A 12,775-nucleotide genomic window follows, 5' to 3' on the forward strand; every position below is an offset into this window, starting at 1 on the left:
CACTGTCTGTGGATTTGGTAAGACAATTGAGAATTCTTAAAAGGAGGAATTAGTTAACAGATAATTTTTTACCACATTAAAAAAAATGGGGAAAACCAATACAATGGAGGGATTTGTGTCTCTGTATGATAATATGCCAGATAGTTTGAAAATGGAACAATTAAATGAAAGGATATTTAATTTAGATGGGATTTATGTAACATCAATTGTAAACATTATTAGCTTCATCATTTTTGTCTTATCACTAAAAACATTGGTTAATCTGGGTACTAAGATACAGGCCTTAGAAAAACTTAATACAACAGATCACAGAGATATTCAAATCCAGAGAGAGGAATTTAATGGAGAACCAATTTCAATGATTCGTTAAAAGAATAGAGAGGAACAGTCTATGGTTTTCAGACAACCAACCTTAATGTATCCAATAACATTATAGGAATTGCAACATGGGAGAGGCTGTGTTACAGATAACTGGATTCCTGTGCCAATGTTAGATTTAAGGAGATTCAAGGAAGCAATAATCTCATATGACATGTATTCACCATTTGTGAAGCAAATGTTAAACTTGTGACCAATTTGTAATAGAATTATAACTAATTCCTGGATAGAATTGTTTAAAAGTGTTTTAGAGCCTGGTCCACAATTACAATGAAGTACCTGGTTCAGAGAAGAGACTAAGATTATTTGAACAGTGGAATAAAGTTAGAGGTAGGGAAATCTCCCCAAATCAAATTCTTGGAGAAGGAGATTTTGCTACTATAGAAAAGCAAGATATACATGATGTCCATACCCTGGATTTATGCTGTACAGCAGCTTTGAATACTTGGAACAGAATTGGAGAAAAAGGGAAGAAAATTGGGTCATTTACTAAAGATATACAGGGCCCAATGGAAGCCTTTATGGATTTCTTCAAAAGATTGACTTCAGCAGTAAATAAAATGATACCAAATTTAGAAGCTAGACAAATAACAATTTAATCTCTGGTTTTTGAAAATGTCAATTATCTATGCAAAAGTATAATTAGACCATTAAAGGCAAGGTCAGCACCTTTGGAGGAATAAATCTGAGATACAATTAATATTGAATCTCATGAACATGAAGGAACATGGATAGGAGATGTGATTTCCAGAGGTCTGGGGAATAATCAAAATGACAAATTTATAATTGTGGCAAACAAGATGACTTTAAAAGGGATTGTAGACAGGGCATTCCTAGAAACGTTTTTTTTTTTTTCTAAGAGTTATCCATTCAGAACACCCCTCCCTTCTGAACTATGGAGAAGGTGTGGCAAAGACAAGTATTTGACTAACAAATGTAGATCAATGAAAAATACTCAAGGTAATCTTTTGTCATTGGGGAACCCCATGAGGGGCCTCTTGCAGGCCCCTGTGCCAAATTCAGTTCAGTTGCTTCCTGCCGTCATAGAGGAAACTCCTTCCCAAAGCAACTAAAGAACCTAATGCCTATTGTTAAAAAAAAAAAAATACAGCTCTGAATAATAAAACAGCTATAGGAGAGAAAACAAAAAAATTCAGGAAAATCTATAAAGCAAGTATTTCTGTAAATAAACAAAGGCCAAAATTAAAAACATGAATAAATTACATTGTCATTGCAGGTCTAGTAGCCACAGGTGTGACTGTAACAATAATTTCATCAGAATCTTGGCATCCTAATTAGCCTCTTCAGGATGTGAATGTTGAGTATTTGGGCATTGGAACTTTATTTTAGGTAAAGCAGAGCACAAGATGGGTTGGATGTATAAGGCCAGAAGGACAAAGAGGAATATTGAAACCATATGTGGCTAATACAGCATTGAATTGTGGGAACATGATTTGTTATAGCAATAGAATACTCAGATTAACATTCCCCAATCTTAAAAACAAACCAGAAATTAACATATGTGTCTGGGGAAAATATTACAAGATATTATAAAGAACAGTCACTGACCATTCAGGTTGTACAGAACAGGTCACAACAGTTGCTGATATGTCAAAGGTACCAGCACCTCTACCTTTAAAATGGTTGACATACTGTATGGGTAAGCAATGGCCTTTAACAACAGAGAAACTGCAAACTTTAGAATAGCTGGTACAGGAGCAACTAGATGCTCAGCATATTGAACAATCAACCAGTCATTGGAATTTTCCTGTATTTGTTGTTAAAAAGACATCTGGGAAATGAAGAATGATAACAGATCTAAGAGCTGCTAATAAGGTGATTTAGCCAATGGGATTTCTACAGTATGGGATTCCTTTGCCTTCTTTATTATCTAAATGATGGCCTCTTATAGTTATTGATTTAAAGGTTGTTTCTTCACTATACCTTTACAAGAAAAGGACAGAGAAAACTTTGCCTTCATAGTACCTACTTATAATAATTCTCAGTCTGCTAAGAGATATCAATGGAAGATTCTCCCACAGGAAATGTTAAATAGCCTCACTCTGTGCCAATATTTTGTAAGTCAGCCATTGCAAATGATGCATAAACAGTTTCCCAAATCTATATTTTACCATTACATGAGTGACATTTTGCTATCTGCTTCAAATAAAAACTTTAGAAAAAAGTATTTGAAGAATTAAAGAAAATTTTGTCTTGTTGGGGATTACAATTTGTTCCTGAAAAAAATACAAAGAAAAGATTCTTTTAATTATTTAGGTTATAAATTTGGTTTACAAAACAATTAGACCTCAAAAGGTGTAAATTATGAGAGATTGATTGCAGACTCATAATGACTTCCAAAGTTTAATAGGAGACATTTTCCATCTATGGCACACTATTGAGATAGGTGCTGATGACTTCACTAATTTAAACAAAACCTTAGATGGTGACAAGGATTTAGATAATCTCAGGTAATTATCATCAGAAACTGAAAGAGAATTGGCTGTGATTGAAAAGAAATTACAGAAGGCACATGCGGATTGTGTGGATCCAAATCTTAACTGCATTCTGATCATATTACCCTCTAAGCATTCCCCTACAGTAATTTTAATGCAGAGGAGAGATATTATCTTATTATGGATCTTTTTGCCAAGTAAAAATTTAAAAACATATGTGGGAAAGGTCTCTGAGTTAATTCTGAAAGGAAAATTGTGACTTAGTCAGTTAGCAAGAATAAACCAAGCAGAAATTATAGTATCTTTTAATAATGGTGAAATTGACAAAATATGGGCAGAAAGTGAACCCTGGTAAAGAGCCTGTTGTAATTTTTTGGGAGAGATTAACTACAACTAACTGAAAAGCAAGAGAATTCAACCTATAAAAAAACTAATTGGATACTTCCTTGCATTGTATAGGACATATCAATAACTGGAGCCCCAACATTTTATACTGATATAAATAAATCAGAAAATCTTACAAATCAGAAAATTTAAGTACAGTGGATCAAAGCCCTTATGATTCTGTCCAAAAGTCAGAATTATATGTTATTCTGATGGTACTAAAGGATTTTAAAGAAACTTTCAACATAGTTACCAATTTGCAATATGCAGAAACAATTGTTTTGAATATTGAAACCACTGAATTTATATCACATGATACACAATTGACTTTATTATTCAGTTACAAGATATAATCAGGAGTACAGATCATCCCATATATATAACACATCTAATCCCATACTGGTCAGCCAGGTCCTCAAGCACAGGTAATACAGAAATCAATCAATTATTGATTAAAATATTCTGAAGGCTTCAGAATTTTATAAAAAGTAATATAAATAGCAAAGATTTAAAAAGACTTTCCTATCATGTGGCAACAAGGCAAGGAAATTATAAGAAAATGTCTACTTATTCTTTGTACAACCAAACACCACTGCCTACAGGAAGTATCCCGAAGGGTAGAAAAATGTTTTCCATTTTGTAGAATCTAGAAAACTAAAATATGTACACCACAATATTGATACCTATTTAGATTTTCAATGGGCAACTTCTTAGAGTTTGGAAAAGGCTGACTCCATAATCACACATTTGCTAGAAGTTATAGCCATCATGGGTATACCTATACAAATAAGGACAAATAATGCTCTAGCATATTATCTAAGAAAATGAAACAGTTTTTTTTGCTTATTATAATATAAAGCATATTACAGGTATACCACAGAATCCTACAGGCCAGGCAGTTATAGAAATATAAAACTGAACTCTAAAGGACATGTTAAATAAACAGAAACAGATGACAAAGACCTGCAGAAATAGATTGCACAATGCTTTATTAACTTTGAATTTTCTAAATGCTAATGATAAAGGAACAACAGCGGTGATAGACATTGGATAGCAAAAGAAAAAAAAACTATGGAATAAAATCAAACAGTATACCTTAAAGATGTACTGACCTCAGAATGGAAACCAGGACATGTGTTATGTTGGGAAAGGGGTTTTGCTTTAGTTTCCACAGAAGAAGAAAAGCTATGAATACCATCAAAACTGAGAAAGATTCAATTTGAATAAGAGACACCTCTTAATTAGAAGAAACAATAGTTCATCAAACACATTGCCATTTAGTCTAATCTAACCTATAAAACTAACAAATACTTTTCATCTGATTATATACAACTTGCCAAAAGATAATATCCCCAAAATGAGGGTCAGGGAAGAGTTTTGTTTCTTTCTTTTCAAGAGAATAAAGGTATACAGCCAAGGAATCCAAAGACCACTGGACAAAAGAGAAATCAGAAGAAAAAGGACAAATCATTCAGAAAAAAAATGTCTCAAGGAAAGGTGTAAATTGACCTATTGTCATATCACATTTCCAACAGGATAAAATTTCATAGATCTTCCCAAATTTTTGTTTCTGCTGTTCTCTAAAGACATATAATGCAAACCGTCTTTTTGTAGTCCCAGTTCAATTAAAGATTAAAGCTGGTTTTGGAGTTGGAGTGTTGCTATCTCCTTTTCTAAACCCAAGCATGCTTATTAAAACAAAATCCAAAATCTCTATCTCATGTCAGAAGAGCCACCTGATATGGGACAGAAGAAAAATAAAAATTTAAGAACTATTTTATTACCATTAATCTCATAATCCTTTGGTTTTATGTGGACTCATTTACAGCTTTTCTTAATGTATAAACTTTATAATATATATATTGTATGTATATATATATATATATATACATAAAACTTTTGTAATGATATTAATGGTCATATAGAGTAATAACTAATTCTAGACAAAAGTTTCATCTACCTTTCTGTACATGATTTCAGGTTTGAGTTTCTATCAGCTTTCTGCAGTGAACCACAAGCGTGCCCAACAACAGCCTTTAAAGTCTCTGAAAGGAGGGTGGGGCCCCACAATGATGATTCTTCCAGGTCTATGATAGTGCTACCGAGCTGAAAAATATCACCTAAAATTCAGTTTTGACTACAAACTGCAGAACAATTTTGAAGTGGCTAACTCAAATGATTTAGCCTAACAGATTACTCTAGCCAGGACTTGAGACTTTCCCATTATGAAAAATTGGACAAGAAATGATATAGCTACCTCTCCCAGGATTTGACAAATTTCTAGTCTTTAAAAATTATTGACCATTGTATAAGATAATAAGGTAATACAGGTTAGTAGTTAATCACCTATTATAATCAAACTTGTAGTCACATTAGGTATATTGTTAAGTTCAAACTAAGATATATTTTAGATAGAAAGTTCATCTTCAAACACTTTAGATCTACAGAATATGTCATTTAAGATGTTCTAATAACATAGGTACTTTTTTATGAAAATAAGGCTTGTCTGCACCTGACAGCACCAATATACTTCATAGAAGATAATGGGCATTGAAGAAACTCCATATAGAGTTTACTTTCTTTGAGGCAAAAGTAAACCACTGGGCAAGAAAATGCCCTTGCCTTGACTGCTGACAGTATGCTGCCCTAATTGGACAAGCAGGACACAAAAGAAAGTGAATGCCAAACATTGTCAAGACAAGGAAGGACAGTTGGTCAAAATATCCTGCTTCACAAAAAAGTCTGTCAGATATGCTAGATCCGTATGCCAAATATGGATGCCCAACTGTTGCAGAGAAACTTTGGGTGATTGTCCATGCAGCCAGAAGTTTCTGTCATTTCTCACACTTCTTGGAAGTCACTTGCTTGAATTTCCTGTTTACTCAGTTACTATTATTTTCTTATTTGGTTTCTGAGAGAGTTGAAAATTAGATAGTTATAGTTTTCCCTGTTTACCAGATACAGAAGGCAATTTATGATAGAAAGTAAATATAATAGAAAGCAATAAGTACAAGACTTTGGATTCCCCAAGACAGGACAGATATGGAATATTCTCTCTGAATTTGTCAAATGCAAATGGACTAGACATTGCTGATATACTTATTGCCTGTATATATTGTATATAGTTATTGTACTTATTGTATATACATTTTCTTATATTAGTTATAACTTTTTTATTTTAGACAAAAAGGAGAAATGTAGTCATATTTCATTTGTATTTTAATAAATAAAGCTTGCCTGAAGACCAGAATGCAAAACAGCCACACTAGTAAGAAATACAGGACAGGCAGTGGTTGCACACACCTTTAATCCCAGCAGCCACACTAATTAGCATTAGAAACCAGGCGGTGGTTGTGCATGCCTTTGTTTCCAGCACTAGAGAGGAACATAAAGTGGGATGAGACAGGAATTAACTCTCTTTCAGTCTGAAGATTTCAGAGAGGGGTAAAGCTTTCTAGTGGCTTGGCTGCTTTGCTTTTCTGATCTTCAGATTGAACCCCAATATCTGTCTCTGGGTTTTTATTATTCGTGCTACAGTTTCTCTTCATCTACATTTTTGTTTTTGGGACTTTTTACCTTTCTTTCATTCTGCATGTCCTACTTCTTGCTTTCTCTGCTTCTGATTGGCTGGCAACTAACTGCCTGACTGGATGGCCCCGGGTGCATCCCTTTCTTTTTCTGTACCCCTCTCTCTCTTCTCTTAAACTTGCATTTTTCCTACTACTTATTCTTTCTGCATGAAAGCCCCTCTATCTCTTTACTGCCTAGCTACTGGCCATTCAAATTTTTATTAGACCAATCAGATACCTTAGGCAGGCAAAGCAACACATCTTTATATCATCAAACAAATGCAGCATAAACAAATGCAATACAACTTTGCCTAGTTAAAGTAAAATTCCACAACAGCAGCTCTGACTCCAGACACCATACCCCACCCCCATGGCAGACAGCAGAGTCTGGCTGAGGCAAAAACATGGAAAATAGGAAAAATGGTGAATACTGGGCAGGGACCCCAGAATGCAGACTAAGCATTATTCAAAAGCTGAGGTGGACTTAGGCAGGAATAACAGATAATTAGGCTAGTAAAATGACTCCTTAGTTATGGTAAAGAATTATGAAAGGTAAACGAATAAGAAAAAACAGACATCTTTTAGCCAAAGGAAGCATTTTGTTTTTTTAAATAAACTTCTACACACACACACACACACACACACACAAATTAATAAATAAATGTAAAAAATATAAACACTTTTAAATTATACAAAATGCTGCAAATTTTGCTTCTAGATAAGATGGAGTGAGAGGAATTGGATTTACACCTCTGCCTAAAACAACTAAAAATCAAACAACATATACGAAAATAAAAATATATTTTGAGTAGTGGTTAATTGGCAATAAAGGCCAGGGTTCCTTGGTAATGTGGGAGGTGATACTGCTGTGAATATGTTTTATTGAAATTGGTTAATAAAGAAGCTGCTTTTGGTCAGTGGCTTAATAGAGTAAAGCCAGGCTGAAAGAGATATATAAAGAGAGTATAGCAGGGAGAAGCCATATAGCTGCTGCCAGGGACAGATGCCTCCTCTGGAGCCTGCCAAAACTTTGTCAGTAGGCCACAACCTCATGGTGATACACAGATTAATGAAGATTGGTTAATTTAAGATATAAGAGTAATATGCTTAAGTGATTGGCCAAACAATGATTTAATTAATAAAGTTTCTGAGTGATTATTTCTGGTCTGGGCAGTTCACATTCACTTTCATTAATGTGACAAAGTATCTGAAAATACTTACACAAAGCAAATTTCTAAAAGTCTGCTTGTGATTGTAGGTTTTAATTCAAGGTCTCCTGGTCCAGTGGTTTTGGGCCAATGGGGAGGCCCATTGTGGTAGCAGGCAGTATGGTGATCATGTTATAGCACCTGAAATAGGCAAGAGAGAGGAAGGAGTACGGATCCCAATATCTGCTTAAAGTGCACCTTCCTCCCAAGACCTTCTATGAAGCTCTACTTGCCATTGCCACCACAGAGGGGAAACTAAGCCTTTGACACATGAGGCTTTGGGCATGATTCAGACTCAAATTCACAGTATTTTCCCCAATTTATCACTTGCAGAAGGTTCCGGGTTTCTTTGCAAAGAAAGGGACCCACATTGAACACAGTGTTCTTCCAGATTAAAGATGTGAAGCTGGTTTTCCTGACAATAGTGGAGGCATCCAGGGAAGATACTGGAGGTGGAGAAACTGCAAAGACACAGAACCCTGTGGAGGGCTGAGGAAGATCGGAGTTAGGCTGAGCACTGATGAGCTGAGGGAATTAGGGAAACAAGCAAGGCCAGTGAGGAAAACAGAGAAAAGGAATAGGGCCGCTTTGCCAGCCAGGACAAGAATGGTGACTATACAAGGTAAGTTTCTGCTGAAGCTTTAAACTGCTCAGATCTAGCCTGAAAAAGTAGATTCATGATTTTCCAAATAATTTTACAATGTCTCAGAATAAAGTTCAAAATATCTATACAAACACTAAAATGGGTAATACCTAATAAGATTAAATTCATAATCTCTGTTATACAATTGAGACCGCCAAAGAAGTAAAAGAAAGTCTTTATACTTAAAATAAAAAACAAGAAATTCAAACTGGATAATTGTAGAATTAGCAGACAAGAACATTGGAAATAATTAGAAAAATATTTGTTGCATTCAAGAAGGCACAAGATTGTTCACTCTCTTCATCAGCAACACATATATTAAAATTGGAACGATACAGATTTGCTTGACTTCTGCTCAAAGTTGACACAAAAACTTGTGAAGCTTTACATATTTTTAGAGAGGTGTGGAAATCTGTGTTGCAACACGTGAAAGAGTGATTGACATTTTAGACTGTGGGGAAATCAATTTGAGAAGAACAGCCTATCTTGTCCTCAGTAAAACATATAGAACTCTTGACACGGGCTTTGAACCCCAAATAAGGATGACTGTGAATCAATAAGACCTTAAAGGCAAACCATGACAAAGATGGTGGACATATGTCATGATGTAGAAAAGGGTGAACTTCTTCATATAATGAAAGAGATCATGCATGAAGAGAATAAAACCATTGTTTTTGTTGAAACCAGAAGAAAATGTGATGAATTTACCAGAAAAATGAGAGTAGGTGGGTGACATGCCCTGTCACCCAGGGTGACAAGAGTCAACAGGAGCATGACCGGGTTCTAAATGAACTCAAGCATGAATAAGTTATTCTGATCACTATTGATGTGGTCTCCGGAGGGATAGATGTGGAAGATGCGAAATTTGTCATCGATTATGACTATCCTAACTCCTCAGAGGATTATATTCATCGAATCGGAAGAACTGCTTGCAGCACCAAAACAGGCGCAGAATACCCTTTCTTTACACCTAATAATATAAAGCAAGTGAGTTACCTTATCTATGTGCTTTGGGAAGTTAATCAAGCAATTAATCCCAAGATGCTTCAGCTGGGTGAAGACAGAGGCTCAGGTATTCCAGGGATAGAAGAGGCACCAGGATGATCATCGTGACAGATACTCTGAGGGCAAAAGAGTGAATTTAATACCTTTAGAGACAGGGAAATTATGACCGAGGCTACTCCAGTCTGCTTAAGGGAGATTTGGGGGCTAATGCTCAATGGTGTTTACGGTGCTGCAATTATACCAAAGGGAGTTTTGGATGTGATTTTGTATGTGCTGGTATACAGACCAGTTTTAGGACAGATAATCCAACAGGGATTTACCAGAACAGTTATAATAACACTCAGCAATATTCAAGTAACATTGCAAATATACAAAATCATATACACCAGTAGACAAATGCAGATCCTGCAACTGCAGCTACTATGCCTGTGACCAGCTATCCAAAGCCAACAACGTATTCTCAATAAGATCTTAGAAGAAAGCATATGCACATATCTCTTTTTCATAATTGTTCTTTATGTTATGTTATCAGAGAAGATAGTTATTTAAGAAAGGTGGGAAATGCAGAAAATATCAGAGTGCAGCAGTAATTATGGTGCACTTCTTTCTTAAACTGGGTATTTCGCTACATCCCTGAAACAATTTTTAGGGTTTTCTTTTTATCTTAGAAAATGCAAGCAGTATTTTCACAAAAGTAACTGCATAGTGATTTCAAATACAATAAATTAAGGCAGTGCATGGCCTTCTAGAAAAAGAGATTTGAAGACTAAAAAATAAAAAAAATGATAAAAGGATATTTGGTCATGCCAATTAAAAACTGAAAGATGACAATCAAGACCAGAACTGAAGCTACAACTCCCATTTTGCCCCCAAACTAGCCTATCCTCCTGCAACCTCGGTGGTACCCTGAAACACAGCTTGCTACAATACAGAGAAGACCAAGAGATTAGTGACCAGCCATCAGGCAGGATGCCCCACTCTCTAGGGCCTCCATAGAGGTACAAAACCCCAGGACTCTTCCCCAAGTGCCTTGGCTTCTTTATCCAGCCAGCAGGAGAGTTTCCTACAGGTAGGCTGCCCCAATACCCAACCCCATCCACTGGACACTACAAGCTTCAAGCACCATCCTGCCCCCAAACTCGCCTATCCTCCTGAAACCTCAGTGGAACCTTGAAACACAGCTTGCTACAATACAGAGAGGACCAAGAGATGAGTGACCAGCTACCCTTCTAATATTTTCTTTAGGACTGGGTTTGTGGATACATATTGTTTAAATCTGGTTTTGTCATGAAATATTTTGTTTTCTCCATTGATGGTGATTGAAAGCTTTGCTGGGTATAGTAGTGTAGGCTTGCATCCATGGTCTCTTAGTGTCTGCAGCACATCTGTCCAGGACCTTCTGACTTTCATGGTTTTCATTGAAAAGTTGGGTGTAATTCTGAAAGGTCTCCCTTTATATTATACTTGACCTTTTTCCTTTGCAGCTCTTAATATTCTTTCTTTATTCTGTATGTTTTGTGTTTTGATTATTCTATAGAAAGGGGATTTTTTTTTGATGCAGTCTATTTGGTGTTTTGTGAGCTTCTTGTACCTTCATAGGGATAACCTTCTTTAGATTAGGAAAGTTTTCTTCTGTGATTTTGTTGAATATATTTTCTGTGCCTTTGAGCTGGGGTTCTTTTTTTTCTTCTATCCCTATTATTCTTAGTTTTGGTCTTTTCCTGGTATCCCAGATTTCCTGGATGTTTTGTATTAAGACTTTGTTGGATTTAATGTTTTCTTTGACCAATGAATTGATTTCCTCTATAGTGTCTTCAGAATCTGAAAAATAACATAAAATATCTTTAGGGTAACACTAACCAAAGAAGTGAAAGACCTATTCAACAAGACCTTTAAGTCTTTGCAGAAAGAAATTGAAGAAGACACTAGAAAATAGAAAGATCTCCCATGTTCTTGAATAGATAGGATCAACATAAAAAAATGGCAACCCTACCAAAAGCAATCCATAGATTCAAAGTAATCCCCATCAAAATCCTAACACAATTCTTCACAGACCTTGAAAGAATAATAATCAAATTTATATAGAAAAACAAAAAAAACCCAGGATAGCAAAAACAATCCTGTACAATATAGGAACTTCCGGAGGCATCACCATCCCTGACATTAAGCTCTATTACAGAGCTACAGTAATGAATACAACTTGGTACTGGCAAAAAACCAGAGATGTTGACCAATGGAATTGAATTAAAGACCCGGATATTAATCCACACACCTATGAACACTTGATTTTTGACAAAAAAAGCTAAAATTACCAGATGGAAAAAAGAAAGCATCTTCAACAAATGGTTCTGGCATAACTGGATGTCAACATGTAGAAGAATGAAAATAGATCCATATCTGTCTCCATGCACAAAACTCAAGTCCAAATGTATTAGTGACCTCAATATAAATCTGACAACACTGAAACTGATAGAAGAGAAAGTGAGAAGTAGCCTTCAATGCATAGGCACAGGAGACCAATTCCTAAGTATAACCCCAGTAGCAAAGACACTGAGAGCATCAATAAATAAATGGGACCTCCTGAAACTTAAGCTTCTATAAAGCAACAGACACAGTCAATGAAACAAAAGGGCAGCCCTTTTGAATGGGCAAAGATCTTCACCAACTCCACATCAAACAGAGAACTGATCTCCAAAATATATATAGAACTCAGAAAATTAGACATCAAAATTCAAAATAACCCAATTAAAAAATTGGGTGCAGAACTAAACAGAGAATTCTCAACAAAAGAATTTCAAATGGTATGAAAGACACTTAAGGAAATATTCAACTTCCTGAGCTATCAAGGAAATGCAAATCAAAACAACTCTGAGATATCATCTTACACCACTCAGAATGGCTAAGTTCAAAAACACCAATGATAGTTTATGCTGGAGAAAATGTGGTAGTAAGGGGAACACTCATCCATTGCTGATGAGAATGAAAATTTTGTACAACCACTTTGGAAATCAGTATGGTGGTTTCTCAGAAAATTGGGAATCAATCTACCTCAGGACCCAGCAACACCACTCTTGGGCAAATACCCAAAAGATGCTCAATCATACTACAACAGCATTTGTTCAACTATATTCA

General features: G+C 35.5%; 2 pseudogenes; both read left to right on the forward strand.

The window, feature by feature from the left end:
- LOC121459629 overlaps positions 1-10,035 on the forward strand; it is a 102,121-nt pseudogene extending 92,086 nt beyond the window's left edge.
- On the forward strand, positions 8,935-9,034 carry LOC121459942 (annotated as a pseudogene).
- Positions 10,036-12,775: the final 2,740 nt, after the last annotated feature.

The sequence above is a fragment of the Microtus oregoni genome, unplaced genomic scaffold, assembly GCF_018167655.1.
Source record: "Microtus oregoni isolate MIOR12 unplaced genomic scaffold, Mior012 000019F_ref0000042, whole genome shotgun sequence".
In the NCBI taxonomy this organism is placed as follows: Eukaryota; Metazoa; Chordata; class Mammalia; order Rodentia; family Cricetidae; genus Microtus; species Microtus oregoni.